Source organism: Loxodonta africana, chromosome 3, assembly GCF_030014295.1.
Source record: "Loxodonta africana isolate mLoxAfr1 chromosome 3, mLoxAfr1.hap2, whole genome shotgun sequence".
NCBI classification, from domain to species: Eukaryota; Metazoa; Chordata; class Mammalia; order Proboscidea; family Elephantidae; genus Loxodonta; species Loxodonta africana.
The window spans coordinates 44,621,134-44,645,513 of NC_087344.1; the positions used below are offsets into that span (position 1 = coordinate 44,621,134).

At 39.6% G+C, this 24,380-nt stretch overlaps 1 protein-coding gene across 5 annotated transcripts in view; it reads left to right on the top strand.

The window, feature by feature from the left end:
• NMNAT1 (nicotinamide nucleotide adenylyltransferase 1) overlaps nt 1-24,380 on the top strand; it is a 41,084-nt gene that overhangs the window by 715 nt on the left and 15,989 nt on the right. The window contains exons 1-2 of one of the 5 annotated variants that reach the window (XM_064281252.1): nt 318-6,541; nt 7,510-7,635. The exons of 1 other annotated variant lie outside the window; for it this stretch is intronic. The gene's annotated coding sequence lies outside the window, so the exon portion shown is untranslated. 3 more of the 5 variants (XM_023552071.2, XM_064281249.1, XM_064281250.1) reach the window with 3 other exon arrangements.

Sequence of the window (24,380 nt, forward strand, 5' to 3'; positions counted from 1 at the left end):
TAATTCATGGTGTCACCACTACCCCCCCATGTACCGTCCCCTGTTCCAAACCATACAAAATCTTTAGTAATGTTTTTTGTACTACTGTTACTCTTAAATCGTAATTCCCATATATCACTTCTTTTCCTTTAATTACTATTTCATTCTCAAAAAAGTTATTGTTATAGGTTCACAAATACTAATTACGACAATACCGTAGCTGAAACACCAGAAAATTTGACAAAATCAGAAACCGTAAAAACACCGGCAGCAACCAAAACGCGCTGTATGCTGTGCAGATGAGACCGAAGCGTCACCGTAGTTGGGTAATAATGACAGCTCTGACTCTAGGGCACTAGAAGTTTCAAAAGTAAACTAGCATAGAGTTTCAGCCTTGTGAATATATTGATCCATGTGAGCTGGATTTATGGAAAGTGTTTTCGTTGTTGTGACTAATTACTGGAATGTTTTTATAAAAAGTAATTTCTGCTGAAACTGCACAAAAATTTTATTGTCATTTTGGTGTCACCCCCTCTGACAGTGTCACCCTTCTGATCCACACCCCTCTAGTGACACCACTGTCCCTTAAAAAAAAAATTTTTTTTTCCCTTAGGTAAGGTCACATTCCAGTTTGGGGCTAGGGCTTTTGACTTAATTGTTTTGATCTCTGTGGAACCAAAAGCCTCAGTAAACTTTGTTCTGGCCTTACAGAATGGGTGAATCCTCCAAAAAAAAAAAAAAATCCCTTTCTAGAGGCTCTTTGAGGCTGTTACCTCTCAGGCTTGGCCCAAAGAAGGGGAATCTTCCATTCTGAACCACTTCTCTTTCCTCCAAAATCAGTCTTTCCAGAGTTGTAGAAAAAGAAGATCAACTTTCCCAGCAGCAATTGGTCACTCCCACCTCTTAAAAAGGAAGTAGCTAATTGTTGGACAGCATTTTAAAAGTTACCTAGAAATTGGGTGTAAATCATTTTTCTGCTGTTCTAAACCCATCTCCCTGAACAGTAAGTAGCCCACAGGACATCAGGATTTACAGCAAAATTGTTTCAGGGATATCGTCTTTAGTTTTACTTCAGCCTGCTGGGACAAACTTTCAAGTAAGCTTAACATTGAACTCTACAGAATGAGTTGTTTCTGTCACTTCTGTCTGATCATAGAATTTCTTACTTATTATCATAAGTTGTTTTTCAGACTTATAATTTGGATATGAAACCACTTTTCTAGTGCACCTCAGATAAGACTGTTCACAAAATGGTTGGAATGGTCCCAGTAGCCTACCTTACAAAATGCTTTAGGTTCAAAAAATTTCCTTTGTAAAAGTAAGTGACGATTATGTTAATGTGATTATCTTTAGTTTTTAATCTGTGAATATGTGGAAGTGCCTGTGTTTGAGTAAAATCAAACTATTGGTGACGTATAGTTAGGATCAGGGTCAAACAGAACAAAACTGGAAAATATGCTTTCTTCTTTTACTGTTTGAAGAACTTGCTGAGTAAACACTTGCTCACAACGTACTTCCCCTAACTTTGACGATGATAATACAGTGTTCCATTCAGGCCGTTGTGCTGGTTTTAGTGTGTGCAACCTTAGAAACTGTGCAGCAAAGGCCTTACCATACACACATTGCATTTGCCCCTCTTCTTTCTCATTGACTTAATCTGATTCAGTGTTTTTATATTGAAGATGTTCTTATTTTTGGGTTCTTGTTCAGAGTTAATGGATAATGAAAAACATATTCCTAGTGCATAAGTAAGAGAAGTTCATTGGGAGTCCAGTTCTCAAACAAAAATAGCCTTCAGACAGGAGGCAGAGAAAAAACTAGAGAAAAAGGAACGATATGGTAGGTAAATAGTCACAGGAGAGAGCATTGGGGAAAGTAACCCCAGAGCTGCGAGTCATAACTGGGAACTCAGATGCTGCTCAGCAGCTGGAAATGTTGGGGACATGTGAGCTTGGACTTGGGATGGAAGCTCCAGGGGAATGCAGGCTGTTCCAGCTAGGTAAGGGGAATGTTGGGGCAGATGAGACTCTAGTGTCTAACAAAAAGTACCATGAACCAAAGGCTGTCTGAACACCTGTCTTTTAAATGCCTACCAGTAGATAGCTTGTTCCATTGTAAGTCTTGTGTAATGGGTAGGAGCATGAGAGTCAGGTATCTTAATTAGCTGTGAGATCTCAAGCAGGTTTATCAACCTCTGTAAGCCTCAGCTTCCTGATCTATAAGAATGGGATAATAGTACCTACCTCATTGGGTTGTGATAAAGATTATGTGAGTGCTTAGCACATGGCTTAGCATATAGGAAGAGCTCAGTGAATGTGGCCATTGTTATCATCATCATTATAGTAAAATGCAAAATTGGATATATATTTACATAGAACAGGCCCATCCAAAGAGATTAGGTGAGTGTGTTGCCATTGAGTGAAGGGCATAGGAGATACAATGTGGATTCTACAAGCAGGAACCCTGAAGCTCCCTACCCCTCAACCATCAATTCCCTACCCTGCTCGCACCTTCAGCTCAGTCAGCTACTGATCTGCCTTCTGTCGTTGTAGACTAGATTACCTTTTCTAGAATTTCATATAAATGAAATCATGCAGTATGTACTCTTGTGTCTGGCCTCCTTCACTCAAAGTAGTGTCTGTGAGGTTTATCCACGTTGTTTGTATCAGTAGCTTTCTTTGTATTTTTGAGTATTATTCCATTGTATGATGTATCACAATTTGCTTATTTATTCATCTGTTGATTAACATTTGAGTTGTTGCCAGTTTCTGGCTATTATGTATAAAGCCAAATTGTTAAAAAAAAAAAAAATTCTTTTTCTACCATTTTTTTTTTAACCTTTCCTCTTAATTTGGAAACCCTGGTGGCATAGTGGTTAAGTGGTACGGCCACTAACCAAGAAGAGGTCACCAGTTCAAATCCACCAGGCGCTCCTTGGAAACTCCGTGGGGCAGTTCTCCTCTGCCCTGTAGGGTCACTGTGACTCAGGATCAACTCGACGGCAGTGGGTTTGGTTGGTTTTGGTGGGTCCTCTTAATTTATACCTGAAATCCTTTCTCTGCAGTCTCCTTGGAACTTTCCTCTATCAGTTATTCACTTTCTTATTGCTTTTGTGGCTTCCTAATGGTGCTTTCCCCTCAGTCTACCAACGTTTAAATTCTTTTCTCTTAAAGTAAACCAAATAAATAACCTTCCCTAAACCGTGATAGGAAACCCTGGTGGTATAGTGGTTAAGAGCTGTGGCTGCTAACCAAAAGGTCGGCAGTTCAAATCCACTAGGCACTCCTTGGAAACCATATGGAGCAGTTCTACTCCGTCCTCAGGGTTACCATGAGTTGAAATTGACTCTACGGCAACAGATTTGCCCAATGCAATATGTCGTTTGATTTCTTGACTGGCGCTTCCATGGATGTTGATTGTGGATCCAAGTAAAATGAAATCCTTGATAACTTCAATTTTTCTCATTTATTATGATGTTGCTTATTGGTGCAGTTGTGAGGATTTTGTTTTCTTTATGCTGAGGTGCAATCCATACTGAAGGCTGTAGTCTTTAATCGTCATCATTAAATGTTTCAAATCCTTCTCACTTTCAGCAAGCAAGGTTGTGTCATCTGCATATCTAACAGACATCCCAAATTTAACATCTCTATAAGCTGAACTCCTGATCTTCTCTAAAGCTGCTCCATGGCTGTCTTTCCTTAATTAAAGGTAGCCCTTCTTTTATTTATTTAGGCCAAAAACTGTGGAGTTAACCATGACTTCCCTTTCTTTCACAACCCATATTCTGTCCATCAGCAAATCACGTAAACTCTACCTTCACAGTATATCCAGAGTCTAATACCTTCTCACCACTTCTGCTGCTGCCACTCTGGCCTAAACTGTCATCAGCTCTCACCTGAATTATTGCAGTGACCTCTTACCCAGTGTCCTTGCTTTCACCCTTGTTTCCCACTGTAGTCAGTTCTCAACTTCAGTGACTAGAGTGATCCTTTTAAAATAGATCATGTCACTCTGCTCAAAACCTTGTAGTGGTTCCCTGTTACCTCTCTGACTCATCTCCCGGTACTCTCTCCATCACTTGCTGTGCTCCAGCCATTCTGGCCTTCCTGCTTCTCCAGGAACATGACAGGCACGCTCCTGCCTCAGGACCTTTGCACTGTTTACTTAGAAATCTCATTCCTCAGGTATCTGCGTAGCTTACTCTCTTGCCTCTTTCAATTCTTTGCTCAAATGTCACTCACTAAGACTTTTCCTTGACCACCCTATTTTAAAATTCTACCACTCTCTGTCTGGGGTCTTGAACACTAGCAAGTGGGCATCTAAGATACATCAATTGGTCTCAGCCCACCTGGAGCAAAGGAGAATGAAGAATACCAAAGACACAAGGTAATTATGAGCTCAAGAGACAGAAAGGGCCACTTAAACCAGAGACTACATCAGCCTGAGACCAGAACTAGATGGTGCCTGGCTATAACCAGTGACTGCCCTGACAGGGAACCCAACAGAGAACCCCTGAGGGAGCAGGAGAGCAGTTAAAAAACCAGGCTTAATGGTCTGACTGAGACTAGAAGGACCCCGGGGGTCATGGTCCCCAGACCTTCTGTTAGCCCAAGATAGGAACTGTTCCCAAAGCCAACAGGCAGGGATTAGACTGGACTATGGAATAGAAAATGATACTGGTGAAGAGTGAGCTTCTTGGATCAAGTAGACACATGAGACTATGTGGGCAGCTCCTGTCTGGAGGGGAGATGAGAGGGCAGAGGGGGTCAGAAGCTGGCAGAATAGACATGAAAATAGAGAGTGGAGAGAAGGAGTGTGCTGTCTCATTAGGGGGAGAGCAACTAGGGGTATAGCAAGGTGTATATAAGTTTTTGTATGAGAGACTGACTTGATTTGTAAACTTTCACTTAAAGCACAACAAAAGTAAATACAATAAAAAAATTCTACCACTCTCTATCCTTTTTCCCTGCTGCGTTTGTCTCATTAGCACTTATGGTTATTTACTATTCATATAATATGCTTGGCATCCCTGGGTGGCACAGACGGTTAAGCACTCATCTACTGACCAAAAGGTTGGTGGTTCAAATCTACCCAGAGGCACCTCAGAAGAAAGGCCTGGCAATCTACTGACAGATCACAGCCATTGAAAACGCAGTGGAACACAGTTCTACTCTGACACAGTCAGGTTTGCTTAAGTTGAAATTGACTCAACAGCAACTTTTTTTTAAAATTAGCTTCTTTATTTTTATTGTTGGTTGTCTCTCATCACTAGCTCCCCACAGATAGGGAATTTTGACAGTTTTGTTTACTACTTTATTTCCAGCATCTACAACATAGTAATTGCTGAAGAAATATTTGGTGAACAATGATGAATGAATGAGCAAATATTTCTAAAGTGCACTAGGGACATCATTTCCTGTCAAAGCCCTCCAGTGTCTCCCCTTTCCCTACGAGACAAAATTCAAACTTCCTAATTTGGCATCTGAAGCCCTTCATGACCAGCTTTGTCACCCAACCCTCTCCCACCCAGGTGCTTCACTCCAATCTTAGGAAAGTAATTGAGAAATCATTTCTTGAAAGCTTTATTGTTGTATTAACTTTTAATAACATAGTGACACATTTGTAAATCTTACTTATAATTCTACCAAACTCAGAAATTTTTATTTCTTTTTCCCTTATCATACATTTTAAGAAAGAAGATAGGCAGTAGATGAAAACAAGAATAAGTTCAGGTTCTCTTCCCTTCAAAGATCTAGTTTTCTCATATTTAAGGGCAGGCAAATGTTAATTCACAGAAGCCTCACGCCAGGGTTACCAAGAATATTCTTAGAGTTATCGTGACTTTTTTGGCCTTTTGTATTGTGTGCCCAAGCCCCTCCAAGCCCTTTGCCATCAAGTTGATTCCGGCTCATAGTGATACTATATGACAGAGTAGAACTGCCCCATAGGGTTTCTAGGGAGCAGCTGGTGGATTTGAGCTGCTGACCTTTTGGTGAGGAAATAAGGATAACTTATTTTTATTATTATTTAACTCAAAAATTTCCCACTGCAATTTCTTAGAATTGGCTTGTTCAAATCTGAGTTATCACGTTCTTTTGAAACTAAACCTTTGTTCATTACCAAGATTGGTATATTTCCTTCTTTCTGATCTTGGCAGTATTTAATAGGAAATCCTTATGTAGGGTCAATTTGGTTATGATGTCAGTCCTGGCATTTCAGTTGAATTATTTCTTTTTATCCATTGTCAGTGCTAGTTAATACTTAAAGACAGCTTTCTTCCAAATGACTGACTCTGACATGTGTCCTGTTGTAGTGGCTCTAAGGTTCAACCAATCATTTCATCCAGAAGCAGCAGGGTGAGAGACAGTGGTATGCTTGCTGTCAGGTGGCAGTGCTGCTGTGACAGTCACTCAGGGACTTGGCCTACCGAGGATGTGCATCTGCAGCAGGAGACCGGCGGGGCCCGGATGCCAGCTTTAGACCGTGGGCTTAGGATCTGGCCTCGGACAAGCCACACTGGCCAGCCAAGTTTCCTCCCCAGGCCGGAGAAAAGCACTACCAGGTGAAGAAATGGGATCTAATTGAGTGGCATGGAAATGATGTAAGAAGGATAGCTGTTTACATCACATTCTAACCCACCCCTCTTTTTCTTTTCTTTTCATCCTTCCAGCTTCTTTGGTTTAAAAGGAACCAGGACTTCCCCTTGCAAAACAACAACCTTAGTTGAGTGTTACTTCCCTTGGAGGAACAATAGGTTACTTGGCAAGCTTATTTGCTCACCTATAGAGATCATTGGGGCAGTTCTACCCTGTCCTATAGGGTCACTATGAGTCAGAATTGACTCCATGGCACTGGGCTGGGTTTATAGAGATCATGCTGCTCACTGACAGCAGCACAGACAAGCAGTAAAGTTCAGGGGTCATTTTTCCTGTATTTGAGAAGAAAAAAGCTCTACGAGGAATACTTGGTTCTTTAATTGGAACACATATTAAAAATAATTTTGCCCTAAGGATTTAAGTGAGAGCACCAACTTAACAAGAGATGAAAGGTTTGCTGCCTAATGTGCCAAACTCAATCCAGCAGCTCCACTGTTGATTAAAATCTCAACTTTTTTCTTTTTTTTTTAAATTCTAGCAAAGTGGAATTCATCTGAAAAAGAGAAATTCTTTGATTGTGGCATCGTTTTACCTTTCCCCCATGAAATGTTTTCACTGTGACATGTGTCTAATTAGAAATTCCATCTCCACATACCTCTATTTTTTAAAAATAATATGTTATTGTATTTTTGGTAAAAATGTACACAGCATAATAGGTTCTCATTCAGCAATTCCTACCCATATTGTTCAGTGATATTGGTTGTGTATATTTTTCTTTTTTTCAGTTCTTGCACAGGGTTTATCTGTTTGTTTGTTTTTAGAAAAGTAGAATAACTGTAACAACAATTCTAATCTACCATGGCTGACTTAGTCAGTGCCCTGTCTGTATTTCCTGAGATCTCAGTATCATTTTTTAAAAACTTTTATTTTGCAGTTGTTGAGAATATATACAGCAAAACATATACCAGCTCAGCCGTTTCTGCATGTACAGTGACACTGATTACATTCTTCAGGTTGTGCGACCATCCTCGTCCTCCTTTTCTGAGTTGTTCCTCCCTCGGTAACGTAAACTCACTGCCCCCTAAAGCTCCTCTCTGATCTTTCTAGTTGCTGTTGTCAAGTTGATCCCATATAGAGAGTTCTTAGAAGACCATAATGCTCAAGGCAGACATTTATTTCTGGTTAAGCTAAACTATCGTTTGGTTTTAAGAAGACTTCAGGGGATATATATATATATATATATATACATATATATATATATATATATTTTAATAATTTTTATTGTGCTTTAAGTGAAAGTTTACAAATCAAGTCAGTCACTCACACAAAAACCCATACGCACCTTGCTACACACTCCCAATTACTCCCCCTAATGAGACAGCCTGCTTTCTCCCTCTACTCTCTCTTTTCGTGTCCTTTTCTCCAGCTTCTAACCCCCTCCACCCTCTCATCTCCCCTCCAGGCAGGAGATGCCAACCTAGTCTCAAGTGTCCACCTGATCTAAGAAGCTCACTCCTCACCAGTGTCCCTCTCCAACCCATTGTCCAGTCCAATCCATGTCTGAAGAGTTGGCTTCAGGAATGGTTCCTGCCCTGGGGCAACAGAAGGTCTGGGGGCCATGACCACCGGGGTCCTTCCAGTCTCAGTCAGACCATTAAGTCTGGTCTTATGAGAATTTGGGATCTGCATCCCACTGCTCTCCTGCTCCCTCAGGGGTTCTCTGTTGTGTTCCCTGTCAGGGCAGTCATCGGTTATAGCCAGGCACCATCTAGTACTTCTGGTCTCAGGATGATGTAGTCACTGGTTCATGTGGCCCTTTCTATCTCTTGGGCTCGTAATTGCCTTGTGTCCTAGGTATTCTTCATTCTCCTTTGATCCAGGTGGGTTGAGACCAACTGATGCATCTTAGATGGCTGCTTGCTAGCGTTTAAGACCACAGGGGATATTTTTTATTTCAGTTTTTTTTTTTTAATAATTTTTATTGTGCTTTAAGTGAAAGTTTACAAATCAAGTCAGTCTGTCACATATAAGCTTATATACACCTTACTCCATATTCCCACTTACTCTCCCCCTAATGAGTCAGCCCGCTCCCTCCTTCCAGTCTCTCCTTTCGTGACGATTTTGCCAGTTTCTAACCCTCTCTACCCTCCTATCTCCCCTCCAGACAGGAGATGCCAACACAGTCTCAAGTGTCCACCTGATACAAGTAGCTCACTCTTCGTCAGCGTCTCTCTCCAACCCATTGTCCAGTCCGTTCTATGTCTGATGAGTTGTCTTTGGGAATGGCTCCTGTCCTGGGCCAACAGAAGGTTTGGGGACCATGACCGCCGGGATTCCTCTAGTCTCAGTCAGACCATTAAGTCTGGTCTTTTTATCAGAATTTGGGGTCTGCATACCATTGTTCTCCTGCTCCCTCAGGGTTCTCTGTTGTGCTCCCTGCCAGGGCAGTCATCGGTTGTGGCCGGGCACCATCTAGTTCTTCTGGTCTCAGGATGATGTAAGTCTCTGGTTCATGTGGCCCTTTCTGTCTCTTGGGCTCATAGTTATCGTGTGACCTTGGTGTTCTTCTCCTTTGATCCAGGTGGGTTGAGACCAACTGATGCATCTTAGATGGCTGCTTGCTAGCGTTTAAGGCCACAGGGGATATTTTTGATTTCAGTTTTAAAGATTATCTCAGAGCAGTAGTTTCAGGGCTTCATTCAGCCCCCATGGCTCCAGAAAGTCTGAAGTCCATGAGAACTGGAGATTCTGTTCTGCATTTCCCCCCTTTTGATCAGGATTCTTCTGTGGAGTCTTTGATCAAAATGTTCAGTAATGGTTGCTGGGCACCATCCATTCTTCTGGTCTCATGGCAAAGGAGACATTTGTTCATGGAGGCAATTAGCCACACATTCCTTATTCTCCTTCTATCCCTGACTTTCCTTCTTCCTTTGTTCCTCCAGGTGAATAGAGACTAATTATTGTGCCTTGGATGGCCACTTGCAAGCTTTTAAGACCCCAGACACTACGCAACAAACTAGGAGGTAGAACACAAACATTAAACATGTTATTAGGCTAGTTAACTAAGATGTTCCATGAAACTATGACCCTAAACCTCCAAACCAAGAAACCAAATCCCATGAGGTTTTTGGTTGTACGTAAGCGGCCTCAGCAGCTACTCTTTTTTCGGTTGTTGTAAATGTATTTATCACTCAACTTTTGCCAATTCAACTTTTTACAAGTGTACAGCTTATTTACAGCAATTACAGTTATAGGTTGTGTAACCCTACTCTTCATCAGTGCAATTTTTCTTTCACCATTAACCATCCCCTTCCTCCCTTCCTCCCACCCCTGGTAACTACTAATAAACTTTGATCTCTATACATTTGCCTTTTCTTGTTTTTTAAATGAGTAAGATCATACAGGAGCTCTGGTGGCACAGTGGTTAAGAGCTACAGCTGCTAACCAAAAGGTTGGCAGTTGAAATCCACCAGCCACTCGTCGGAAACCCTATGGGGCAGTTCTACTCTGTCCTATAAGGTTGCTGTGAGTCGGAATCAACTCCACAGCAATGGGCTTGTTTTTTTTTAAGATCATACAATATTTGTCTTTTTGTACTTGACTTAGTTCATTCAACATAATGTCTTCAAGCTCAATACATACTGTAGCATGTATCAAGACTTCATTTCTTCTACTAGCTGAGTAGTGTTCCATTACATGTATGTACCACATTTTGTTTATCCATTCATCTGTTGATGGGCATTTAGGCTGTTTCCACCTTTCAGCTATTGTGAATGGTGCTGCAGTGAACATTGGTGCCCAAGTCTCTGTTTGAGTCTCTGCTTTCAAGTCTTTTGAGTATATACCTAGGAATGGAATTACTGGGTCATATGGTAGTTCTGTTTTTAGTTTTTTCGAGGAACCACCACACTGTTTTCCACAACAGCTGTACCATTTTGCATTCCCACCAGCAATGGATAAGGGTTTCAATATCCCCATGTCCTTGCCAACATTTGTTATTTTCTGTTTTTTATCTTAGCCATCCTAGTGGAAGTGAAATGGTATCTCATTGTGATTTTGATTTGCATTTCTCTGATGGCTAATGACATTGAGCATCTTTTCATGTGTTTGGTGGCCATTTGAATGACCTCTTTGTGAAATGTCTGTTAAAGTTTTTTGCCCATTTTATGATTGGGTTACTTGTCTTTTTATTAAGTTGTTGAAGTTTTATATATATTTTGGTTATTAGTGTCTTATCAGATATATGGTTTCTGAAGATATTCTCCCAGTCGGTAAGCTTATCTTTTCACTTTTTTGGTAGAGTCTTTTGATGAACAAAATTTTTTAATTTTTATGAAGTCCCATTTATTTATTTTGTGTTTTGCTTTTCATGGTTTTGTTATTATATCACAATAATCCATTGTTGAAAGCTAGACCTGACAGCGCCACCCCTGTTTCTTATTCTAGGAATTTTATGGTTTTAGTTTGCACATTTAGATCTTTGATCCATTTTGAATTTTTTTGTGTATGGTGTGAGGCATGGATCCTGTTTCATTCTTCTGCACGTGGAAAACCGGTTTTCCCAACACCATTTATTGCAGAGATTCTTCTTTCGCCATTGAATGAACTTTGCACCCTTGTCAAAAATCGGTTGATCATTGATGAGTGGATTTATTTCTGGACTCTCAGTTCTTTCCCATTGGTGTATGTGTCTACTATTATACCAGTACCAGGCTGTTTTGATTACTGTAGCTGTATAATATGTTTTAAAATCAAGAAGTGTGAGTCCTCCTACTTTGTTCTTCTCTTTCAGTATTGCTTTAGCTATTCAGGGCCTCTTGCCCTTCTACATAAAGTTGAGGAATGGTTTTTCCATTTCTGTAAAGAAGGCTGTTGGAATTTTGATTGGGTTTGCATTGAATCTATAGATTGCTTTGGGTAGTACTGATATCTTAACAATATCAAGTCTTTCAACCCAAGAACATGGAACATCTTTCTATTTATTTTTTTTTAATCTCTTTCAGCAGTGTTTTATAATTTTCACTGTATAAGTCCTCCACATCCATGGTTAGGTTTATTCCAAAGCATTTTGTTCTCTTAGATGCTATTGTAAATGGAATTATTTCCCTAATTTCCCTTTCAGATTTCTCATTGCTAGTATATAGCCCCACTGATTTTTGTTTGTTGACCTCATACCGTGAAACTTTGCTAAATTCCTCTGTTAGCTCTAAAAGTTTCCTTGTGGACTTTTTTGAGATTTTCTGTATATAGGATCATATCATCTGAGAATAGAGATAATTTTACATCTGCTTTTCCATTCTGGGTACCTTTTATTTCTTTTTCTTGTCTTATTGCTCTGGCTAGGACATTTAATACGATATTAAATAGAAATGATGAGAGCAGGTACCCTTGTCTTGTTTCTGATTTCAAGGGGAATGCTCTCAGTCTTTCTCCATTAAGTATAATGTTGGCTGTTGGCTTTTCATATATGCCCTGAATCATATTGAGGAAATTCCCTTCTGTTCCAGTCTTCTTTAGGGTTTACAGCAAGAAAGAGTGTCAGATTTTATCAAATGCTTTTCTGCATCCATAGACATGATCACGTGGTCTTTTCCTTTGTTCTTTTAATGTGATGTATTACAGTGATTGATTTTCTAATCCCTGCATTCCTGGAATAAATCCCATCTGGTCATGATATATGACACTTCTAATATGTTGTTGGATTCTGTTCACTAGTATTTTGTTGAGGATTTTTGCAACTATGTTCATAAGCAATATTGGCCTGTAGTTTTCTTTTCTTGTGGTGCCTTTGGTTTTGGTATCAGGGTTATGCTTGCTTCATAGAACGAATTAGGGAGTCTTCCTTCCTTTTCTATCTTTTGGAAGAGTTTAAACAGTACTGGTGTAAATTCTTCTGTAAACATTTTGTAGAATTTCCCAGTGAAACCATCTGGCCCAGGATTTTTTTTGGGTTGGGAGGTTTTTGATCACTGATTCAATCTCTTCTCTTGTCATGGGTCTGTTGAGACTTTCTGTTTGCTCTTGAGTCAGCTTGGGTAAGTTGTGTGCTTCGAAGAAATTAGTCCATTTCAAAGGTTATTGCAGTGCAGTGAATTACTTAATATGGTCCTTGTAGCCATTTTTTATGACTTCCACACAGGGATTGGGTGGGACTATGCAAATAAGGTGCTTCTGGCCCACCAAGGTGATTGGACAGCTTGCTGCTAATTCAAATAAGGTGTATGAAACCTGTGGTGGTTAAGGTTATGTGTCACCTTGGCTGGACAATGATTTTCAGTGGTTTAGAAGTTACGTAATGATATAATTTGGTAGTTATGTAATTACATAGTCATACTTTACTCTGTGGTCTGATGTAATTGTCCTCCGTTTTATAATTTGATGTAATTATCCGCCATTTTGTGATGTGTTGTAAATCCTAGCCTCTATGCCTGTGGTTATGGTCCCATTTGGGAGTGAGTTGTCCATTATATTAATGAGGCAAGATTAGGGTGAGATGTATCTTGAGTCACCACCTTACTGGAGGGTGTGACTCAAGTCACCACTTTACCCCAATCACCACCTTTACTACCCTTATTCAAGTCACACCCTTGTACTGCCTTGCTTAGGTAAGGAGAATATCCTTGAGGGTATGGTCTATTTCCTATATATATATATATATGTATATGAATGCTCTGGCAAAGCTCTCTCTCTTGCTCTGGATCCTGTATCTGGCTCGTCATCACCTGACCTCTGGTTCTTGGAACTTAAGCCAGCAGCCTGTAGTCTGACCTGATATGCCAGTTTCAGCAGCCTTGTGAGCCAGCAGCCTGTCATCTGACCTGCCAGTTTGGGACTGACCAGCCTCCACAACTGTGTGAGCCATTTCCTTGACAGTTTGTGAATTCTGTGAGATGTTGCAGCAAATTATGGGAACCAAAGACTGAAGGGGAGAAGGGGAGGAGTAGTTGATGTTAGAGATGATGGAGTGATACAGCAGTTTGGAAAAGATGGACATTTAGGATATCTTTAACCATTCCCCCATAGGAACCAGCTTTGTGCTGATCTTTCTAAAATAAATTGTTCATTGAGTTATCCAGTTTGTTGCCATATAGCTGTTCAAAATATTGTCATAATTCTCTTTATTTCTATCAGGTCAGTTGTAATGTCCCCTCTCTTGTTTCTTATTTTGGTTATTTGCATCTTTTCTTTGTCAATCTAGCTAAAGATTTGTCAATTTATTGTTATTCTCAAAGAATCAACTTCTGGTTGTATTGATTCTCTCTATCATTTTTCTTTTTCCAATTTTATTTATTTCTACTCTGATCTTTGTTGTTTCTTTTCTTCTGGTAGGTTTTGGCTTAGTTTGTTCTTCTCATTCTAGTTCCTGGAGTTGTTGAGTTAGGCTGTTGATTTGATATCACTCTTCTTTTTTCATGTAGGAATTTATTGCTGTAAGTTTCCCTCTGAGTACTGCCTTCATTGCATCCCATAAGTTTTGGTATGTTGCACTATCATTTTCATTTGACTCTAGGAAATTTGTGATGTCTTCCTTGACTCATTGGCAGTTTAATAGTGTGTCATTTAATTTCACTATGTTTGTGTCATTGAATTTCCATATGTTTGTATATTTTCCAGCTGTTATTGATTTCTACCTTCACTCCATTGTGGTCAGAGAAAATACTTTGTATGATTTCAATCTTTTTGTATTTATTAAGACTTGCTTTGTGACCTAACATGTGGTCTATCGTGGAGAATGATCCATATGCATTGAAGTAGGATGTATATCGTGCTGTTGTTGGGTGTAGTCTTCTATATATGCCTGTTAAGCCTAGTTGTTTTATATCTACATGTCTCTATTTTTAAGTAGAAAATATATACAGGCAGTCCCCAAATTATGAACGAATTCCATTCCTAAGTCTGTCTTTAAGTTGAATTTGTACATAAATGGGAGCAGTTAGGTACAGTTTGTATCTAATGTCATTTAGTCAAATATTTATCTCAGTATATGGTGTACCTTTCTATGCATAAAAAACATTAAACACTTCAGATACACTAAAACATCTTAAACATAATAAGACAGTAATAATAATAATGTTTTGATGCACATTGTAAAATAGTGTCCATTTGTTATTACAAGCCATTATATATGCATTGAATTTTTACTATAATAGGCTTTATGGGGATTGATTCATAACTCTAAGGTGTATGTAAATCAGACATTTGTAACCCATGAACTGCCTGTATTGAAGACCAATGGTATATTGTATATAGCCAAGCTTACGGATGAGATAAACCATTAGAAATTCAATATTAAAAAACATACATAGATGGTTGCACAACTCAAAGAATATAATAAGTGTCACTCAATTGTTCACGTAGAAACTGTTGAATTGATGAATGCTTTGCTTGTGTATATTCTCAACAACAACAACAAAATAAATAAAATTTAAGGAAAAAAAAAAAAGATTGCTGCCTAGGAAACCCTGTAGGGCAGTTCTACTCTGTCATATAGGGTTGCTGTAAGTCAGAATCGACTCAACAGCACACAAGAACAACAGCTAAACAGGATAAAGAGGGATGTAAAATTTTTGTTCAAAATGCCTTTCTTCCCATTCATGCAAAGCAGGGCATTATCTGAGGAAATTAGCAGGAAATATGATTTCCATTTCCTTGTGGCAAGATTTTAAGTGTTGGTTACCTTATAAGGTTAGTTTGATGACCATGGCTTTATAGCTTTAACTTTGTATTAAAGCATAGTATAAATAAAGAAAAAATGTATCTACAAAAACAAAAAACAAAATAACACATACACAGTCTTTTGCCAAAACTGTTAACCCTGTAGTGCAGACTCCTTCACCAAAGGATCCCACACCAAATACTAAAAACATCCTCTTTATTGCCTACGGGACCGGTTCCAGCTGAATAAGCAGCACGGTAAAACCTAAAAGGGTAGGGAAACAGCATCGCTTTACTGGTTGAATCATCTCAGAAATATATTCTTGAGTGCAAACCCAAATATAATTTGTTTCCTGGCTTTCCTAGTATGGAACAAAAATGGTCAAAACCTGGCCAAATTAGGTTTTTCCTTTGACATAGGCTGTGTTCTTATTGGAAACCCTGGTGGCATAGTGGTTAAGTGTAACAGCTGTTAACCAAAAGGTCAACAGTTCAAATCTGCCAGGCGCTCCTTGGAAACAATATGGGGCAATTCACCTTGTCCTATAGGGTCTCTATGAGTTGGAATCAACCTGACAGCAGTGGGTTTGGTGTTCTTATTATTGCCAATGCCAGTGATGGTGACAGTGACTATTTTTTGAATGATTCCTGCATGCCAAGGACTTTTCATACATTACCTCATTTAAGCCTTACAGCAAAACCGTGAAGCAAATATTTTTATCCCCATTTTATAAATGAGGAAAGGGAAATTCAGAGAGGTTAAGGAACGCACCTGAGGTCCTAGAGTTGAGGGAGGGAAGATTTGAACTGGCCTTCTTCTGTCTCTAAAGCCAGTGTTCTTCACCATCACACTACGCTGCCTCTTGTTGAGTAGTGATTTAGTGGGAGACTCTTTCTTAGGCCTAGAGCAGTGCCTGACACACTTAATAAATGTTTTTTCATTTTTAAAAATTTAGATTTACTCTTTATTTAAATTACACATCACTCTTATAAGTACACATAAAGGAAAATAAAACCAAAATGCATTAGTTAAGATATTCCTAAAACTCCTGCACATTTCAGAGTCCAACTCTTCCGTATCACTTTCGGACTTAAAGTCATCGGGGTCTCTGCCGTCACCTGCTCAGTTACTATTTATTGAATGAATGAATAAGTTGGCACTTTAACGTTGTAATTGTAAAGACTTTTAAAACACAAAGTATTTGTATTTAATTTGGTTTCATATTCAATAGGATAACTAAAAGAGTTACTAAGGAACTTTTAAAAAATTCCCTTGACCTAAATTTTAAATGTGAATTTTTTCTTAAGAATCCAGCCTGTGAATTCCTGAAGAGCAGAGAGCCCTCTCTTCCCCATCTTTGTTCTAAAAGTGTCTGGGAAATAGGAGACACTTAATAAGCACTTGACAGAGTGACTGCACAACTCACCAATTGTGAAGAAGGTAAAGATGATATTACCAACCAAGTTGGTCAGGAGAGGTTGGCTGCAGTATCAAGAAGATCAGGGCCTAAAAAAATCAATACACTGGTGATAAATTAATTTTATACTTATTACAAGAAATCCATGGTTTAAGCACAATGCCAGGAAGCACTAACCCTTAAATTCTAATCCTAATTCTGGTGGTAGGTGAGTCTTAAAAAAAAAAAAAAAAGCTCTTTGGCATTGAGTCTATTCTGACTCACAGTAACCCTGTAGGACAGAGTAGAACTGCCCCATAAGGTTTCCAAGGAGCATCGGATGGATGTGCACTGCCGACTCTTTGGTTAGCAGCCGAGCTCTTGACGACCGCACCACCAGGTCCATCTTAGCTCTGGGCAATTCACATCTCTGTAGAACCTTGGTTTCTTTACCAAGGTTGTTGTTGTTGGGTGCCATTGAGTCCATATCAACTCCTAGTGACCCCAAGTGACAGAGTAGAACTGCCATATAGAGTTTTCTAGGCTATAATCTTTACAGGAGCATTATCACTGGGTCTTTCTTCCTCTGAGCCACTGGTTGGGTTCAAATTGTCAGCCTTTCATTTAGCAGCCAAGCATGTAATCATTGCTCCACCAGGGCCCCTCCCTTTACCATGACTGTAAATTAATGCTGTAAAACAGCCTACAGGTAATATTAAGTTATTAATGTATATAATTAGTGAACAAATAATGTTTGCCATTTTTCTAATTCATGTTAATTTGCTATTTTGGTGAAAAAAACATTTTGTGGAAATTCTGGTTTTCTAGAGCAAAGAAATAGCCTTTGCTGCTCACAGACCTGCAGTAGAAGCTGGCAAGTCTGAGTTAGGCTAATTACAATGAGTGTTGCAGCTTCTCCTCCATCCCACCCTCCCCACCACTTACGTGGATTCTAAGATTTTTTAGGATTTCCAGGTTTTTAGAACTGCAGTTTTTTCTTTTGAATGTATCAAACTGCATTGACTTTGTTTGCCCAATGACAAAGTTAGTGACTGACTGACTTTTTCTGGCCCAGGACTAATTTCTAATATAGACTCTGAAATAAAGTCTCAAGGCATAATCCCCTCACTGAGTATGCCTGTAGACATTGGCTAATGCTCAGCTGTTGGGACTGGTCTGTAGGGAATCCATAAATTGAAACATTGGTGCCCTCATTGTTTCCCATTTAATGGCTTCTTATACTAGAAGAAATAAGTGTCAGTTAAAAATTAAACTTAATCTGCCCAAATCCCAGCTGTACTTGCTGACATTGAGACTGTTACCTTTTTGAAGAGGTGAAGCAGGTGACTGCCATTGATAATAGGGGCAAAAAGAATGGGGCAGGCAGCAATTAAACATGTAGCAGGAGTCACAGGGAACACTCAGACCATTTCCACAGGTCAGATGCTTGCATGCTGAAAGAACTCACCTTAGCAGAACGTAGAACTGGAGAGCCAGAGCAGTGAGTGCCAACAAAAACACTGTTACTCGGCTGTGTGGGAACACACACAATTGCATTTTTACATCACAGACCCTGGTGGCGTAGTGGTTAAGTGCTACAGCTGCTAACCAAAGGGTCGGCAGTTCAAATCCACCAGGCGCTCCTTGGAAACTCTATGGGGCAGTTCTACTCTGTCCTATAGGGTCGTTATGAGTCGGAATCAGCTCGACGGCACTGGGTTTGGTTTTTTTTTGTTTGGTTTGTTTAGTGATAAGCTACCTTCAAGAAACCAAGTTCAAGTTCTGTTCGTGATAATGTTCATTAAACCACAGAGGTAACATTTTAAAACGTAGCAAAGACAAATTGAGATCCAGCCCATTAGAGAATAGAATTATGTCTAATACATCTCTAGTAATAATAATAACTACCTTTGAGGAGCTATTGAGCTCCTACTGTGTAGCGGGTACTGTTAATACTTCTTTCTAGAACCCTAGTTCCTTTACCATTACTGTAAATTAATGCTGTAAAACAGTCCACAAGCAATATTAAGAGTTACTAATATTTATAATTGGTGGACAGATGTCAAACATTTTATATGCATTATCTCATTTAATATGCTCAGAATTCTGAGATGGGACTAATATTACCCCTGTTTTATAAATAAGGAAACTGAGACTCAGAAAGATAGGTGTCTTATCCAAGGACAGCACCTAGTAGGTGGTAGAAGTAGAATTTGAACCCAGATCTGAGAGCATCTTCCCTAGGCTGAGCTAGCTATACCTCCAGCCAGATGGTTTACATTGAATATAACTCATGAACAGAGTTAAGCCACCTACTGCAACTTAAACAACCAAATGAAGATTGCTATTGCTGCTCAAAACAGTTTTGAAATTCTTCTTTTGAGATTACATGTACATTGTTTCTATGCATATTAGAAAATTTTCCTCATAAACAGTTATATCTCTTTTTTTTCCCACTGTAAACTATATTATTCACTCTGATTATTTGTTTTATTAATTGTGTTTAGCATTTAATGACTTTAGAGTATTTGTAGAACTCAAATCTACCCTCTAAAAACAAAGATCTATTCCTGGTGAAGGTACTCAAAAGAATATGAAATTTCAAAATACACTCCCAGACTATTTAAAGCAGTGGCACCATTGTTAGAATAAGTATATAGCTACATGCCTAAAGTTCCTATCTTGAAGGAAATAGCATCCTTTTCGAGGTACAAATTCTGAGAGATTGTCAAGTCAGTCATCTTATTTAACATTTGACCAAGAGATATTTAATTATACTGAGCATCGTGAAATATGACAGGTAAACCTAAACAAAATTACTGTTCTTTTTGAAAAACTTAATGTTTTAAAAACTGGCTTAATGTTCACATAGTGTTATATGTTTTCAAAACTACAGAAGGCTCAGTGATCTTAAAATTGAAAGCAAATGTTAAATGTTAAACTTAAAGACTTCCTCAGGAAGAAACGAACTCTTTTTTTTTTTTGGTGAAAATATGCACAATGAAACATATTCCATGAGAATTTGAAATTCTGTTCCTCATTTCCCCCCTTTTGATCAGGATTCTTCTATAGAATTCTAGATCTAAATGAAAACAAACTCCTTTTTGCTGCAGTGGGCTGGGCAGACACACTTACAGCTTGAGCCAATGCGGTCTGGGCAGCCAGCAGTGCACGTAATGGGTGGTGCGGGCCAGGCAGAAGTGAATCATGGTGAATCGGCCCTGGCACACCTGCAGCCAGACAAGGGAGTCCAGAACAGTCCTGTTAGAGCTTCCAAAATTTCTACCCCCATGCGTCCTCTGCCATGCCCCCCTCCCTCTACACACACACACTCTCACCCTGCAGGGATTCTGAGGAAGTACTCTTCCTTGGAGACGGACAGACCCTTCTCAACCCACCCCAGGCTGAGACAGGCACTCCGTGGGGTCTATAGGCACTCTGGGAGGGTCTATAGTCCAGGCTGAGCTCAGGTTGGCTATGTTCATGGTGAGTTAATGGGACTGAACTGGATATTTGAGACAGGTCATGGATATGATGAGAGAAAGACAGTTCCCTTTCTGCTGAGAAATCTGCTTCCCCCAGCTACTCTCCATCACCTGGGGAGGACTAGAAACCTGAGGCACTGCGCATCCCCAAGGACTGGGAGGGGCGCTAAGCTCTTTGTTCCATCCTTGCCTAAACTATTTGAGGCCTGCTTGTAGCTCTCTTGGGAACCAGTACCTCTTGCTCTCAGCCTTAGCTTTCTTCCAGCTCTCTGTCCCTTGGGGAATGGTGCCAGGAACATGCGGTGGCCAGGGCTGTGCTTGACGCTGAGAAACCGGCCCTCCAACCTAGTTCTTGAGAGCATGCTCAGTGGCTGGCAGGGTACACTGATGCCCTTGCAGGGCCCAGGGTGCTGTGGAGATTTTGTATTTATCACCACCCCATAATGCCACAGGCACTTTTTGTGTAAATAAGGGATAGAGGTATGGGAACAGTGGAAACTAGCCCAAAGTGGACCCTGATGTCATCCTTATGATGATAACTGAAAAGATCTGTCTAACCAACTATCCATTTGCTGTCAAGTTGATTCCAACTTATAGCAACCCCTTGTGTGTCCAGAGTAGCAGTGTGCTCCATGAGGTTTTCAATAGCTGATTTTTCAGAAGTAGACTTCCAGGTCTTTCTACCAAGGCATCTCTGGGTGGGGCCTTTTGGTTGAGACATTTAACTAATTCTTACCTATGAACTAATTTTTTTAATGTCATGGTGAACTTTTAAAATTTTTTTATTGTGTAAAATATATATGTCATGAATTGAATTGTGTTTCCCAAAATATGTGTATCAATTCTGCCAGGCCGTGATTCCCGGTATTGTGTGATTGTCCACCATTTTGTCATGTGATATGATTTTCCTATGTGTTGTAAATCCTACCTTTCTGATGTTAATGAGGTCGAATAGGTGGCAGTTATGTTAATGAGGCAGGACTCCATCTACAATATTGAATTGTGTCTCGGGCCAATCTCTTTTGAGATATGAAAGAGAGAAGCGAGCAGAGAGATGGAGACCTCATACCACCAAGAAAGCAGCACCAGGAACAGAGCATGTCCTTTGGACCTGGGGTTCCTGCTCGGAGAGACTCCTAGTCCAAGGAAAGATTGATGAGAAGGACCTTCCTCCAGAGCTGACACAGAGAGAAAGCCTCTCCTGGAGCTGTTGCTCTGAATTTGGACTTCTAGCCTACTAGACTGTGAGAAAATAAATTTCTCTTTGTTAAAAACATCCATTTGTGGTGTTTCTATTATAGCACCACTAGATAATTAAGATAGTATATGACATAAGATTTGCTATTTTAACCATTTCACATGTACAATTCAGTGATGTTAATTGCATTCACAGTGTTGTAAAGCCCTCGCCACTATCTATTTCCAAATGTTTTTCATCACCCCAAAAAGAAACTCAGTACTCCTTAAGCAATAAATCACCATCCTCCCCACCCTGGTAACCACAAATAAACTTTTATGTCTATGCATTTCAAAAACCCTATCCTAAATATTTCATACAAGTGGGATCATACAACATTTGTCCTTTTGGGACTGACTTATTTTACTTTGCGTGATGTTTTCAAGGTTCATGTATGTTGTAGCATGTATCAGGACTTCGTTTCTCTTCATGGCTGAATAATATTAATTTGTATGGATATGCCACATTTTATTTATCCATTCATCTGTTGATGGACACTTGGGTTGTTTCCAATTCTTGGCTATTGTGAATAATGCTGCAATGAATATTGGTGTATAAGTATCTGAGTCCCTGCTTTCAAGTCTTTTGGGAGTATACCTAGGAGTAGAATTGCTGGGTCATGTGGTAACTCTGTGTTTAACTTGTTGAGGAATGCTGACCATTACTGATTCTTCTCTCCCTTCTCTCTTATCTGGAATTAACAGTGTTCCTGTGATCCCTGCCACTGTGCCTTGTTTAGAGAAGGCCTCAAACATTTATTGAATAGATGTTTCTTATTTCCATCCCCACTGACTCTACTTAAATTGAGTCTCTCATTACTTTGAAACTGGCCTTCCTATCTTTTTTGATCTTTACGGTCACCATCATTTGTATCATTACTTTCATCATCAATAACAGCTAGTGTTCTTTTTAACACGTACTGTGCCAAGGTAATATGCTAAGTGGTTTGCATTTTCCTCAAAATCATTAATCCTCAAAATAACTGAGTTTTGTTTTGTCATTATCCCATTTTACAGACGAGGAAACTTAAGGCACAGGAAATTAAGTGATCAAGCTTACACAGTCAAGTAATCAGTTTGAACACCCATGTCATTATTTTTATAGAGCATTGTTTTTCTGGAGCTCTGCTGTCACTCCATTGCTCAGAGACTTTCAAAGATTCCCATTGCCTAAGGGATTAAAGTTCATATTCCTCATATTCCTCATCTCAGCCATGTTCCACCCTGCTCCAGCTTGTCTTCCATTTTTGTTCTTGGTGAGAGAGGGCCTAGGAGTCAGGAAACCTAAACACTAGCCCTGGTTCACTTCTCACCAGTTTTGTCCACTGGACTGACAGTATTCTATCTGAGCAAAAGCAAGTTGGTCAACCCAGCAGTTGGGTTTGAGCATTATTGGGCTACAAATGAATAGCTCCTGTCACAGGAAAAAAAGGATACCATAAAAAGGACTATTCAGGACAAAGAGGACATAAGCTCTTAGAAACTAAGAGTATACTAGCAAAAATGAAAAACATATTGGAAGGATTGGAAGATGAAGTTGAGGATGTCTAGAAATTAGAGCATGAAGGCAAGAGGTGGAACATAGAAAAGATAAGAAAATTAGAAGACTAGGTGCTTCAACTCTAAATAATAGGCATTTCCTGAAAACTGAAAATGGAGGGCAGAAAATCATCAATGAAATGGTTCAAGGAAATTTTCCAGAACTGAAGGTTGTAAGTTTCAAGATTGAAAGAGCCTGCAGAGTGTCCAGTACAATGGATGAAATAGACCCACAATAGAGGACATCATTATAAATTTTCAGAACGCTGGGGGCAAACCCTAGTAGCATAGTGGTTAAGAGCTCAGGCTGCTACCAAAAGTTCGGCAGTTAAAATCCACCAGGCATTTCTTGGAAACCCTATGAAGCAGTTCTACCCTGTCCTGAAGGGTCACTATGAGTTGGAATCAACTTGATGGCAGTGGGTTTGGTTTTGGGTTTGGGGACAAAGAGAAGATATTACAAACTTTAAGGGATAAAAAAATGACAAGTCACATACAGAGATCTGGAATTGGAAGTGACTTTGGACTTCTCAGTATTAACTCTGAAATCTAGAAGCAATGCCTTCAAAATTCTGGGGGAAGATGATTTTAACATAGACTAGAGATAAATTATATTGGGAAATTTGGAAAGGGGAGGTGGAGGACTATAAAAGGAAATCATCATAGATCATAAAAGAAAGTCAACAGACACTGTTCAAATTGGATAAATTAAGAAATAACAATAGGAGTACCTAATTTAGAATATGGCAGAATCTACCAGAAGAATAGTTGAAAAAGTTAAGAGTGGAGCTGAACAGGGGCAGGGAGGTTGGTTGGTGAGAGGGATATGGTTGATGTCTGTTGGTTTTTGCTATAAGCCCTTTTATTGCACTATGATTTTTAAATCTAAACACATGAATTAGTTTTGTAAAAACTAAAAAAATTTTTTAAATTAGATGTCTTTCATTATTTCATTAGGGTTACAGAAGTGTACGGTGTAATACGATCATGTTGACTAAGAGGCAAAATAGTGTTTTGAAGGGCAGGTTGTTGGGGAATTGTATTTGGTAGATCATAATGTCATTGTATCAATTAACTGTTGCTTCAAGAGTAATCACAAAACCACAGTGCATATGACTATAAATATTCATTTTTGCTCATGAGTCTGGTCAGCTCGTGGGTTTACTGATCTGCGCCAGCCTCAGCTTATCTCGCCTGGGCTTGTTGGTGTGGCAGAGCAGGTTGGCCGTGGTTGGCCGTCTAGGATGGCCTGTCATATATCAAGTGATTGGCTGTGTATCAGCAGGTCACCTCAACTCTCTTCCACATGTTTTGTCTTAGGCTAGCCTGGGCTTGGTCTCATGACAGAGGCAGGGGTACAAAAGTGACTTTAAGTGTACAGAGCCTCTGAGGTCGGGACTCAGAACTGGCACACCTTGATGCATTCTTTTGGGTGAAGCAAATCACAAAAGGGTGGGGATGTAGATTCCCTCTCTTTATGGTAGGATCTGCAA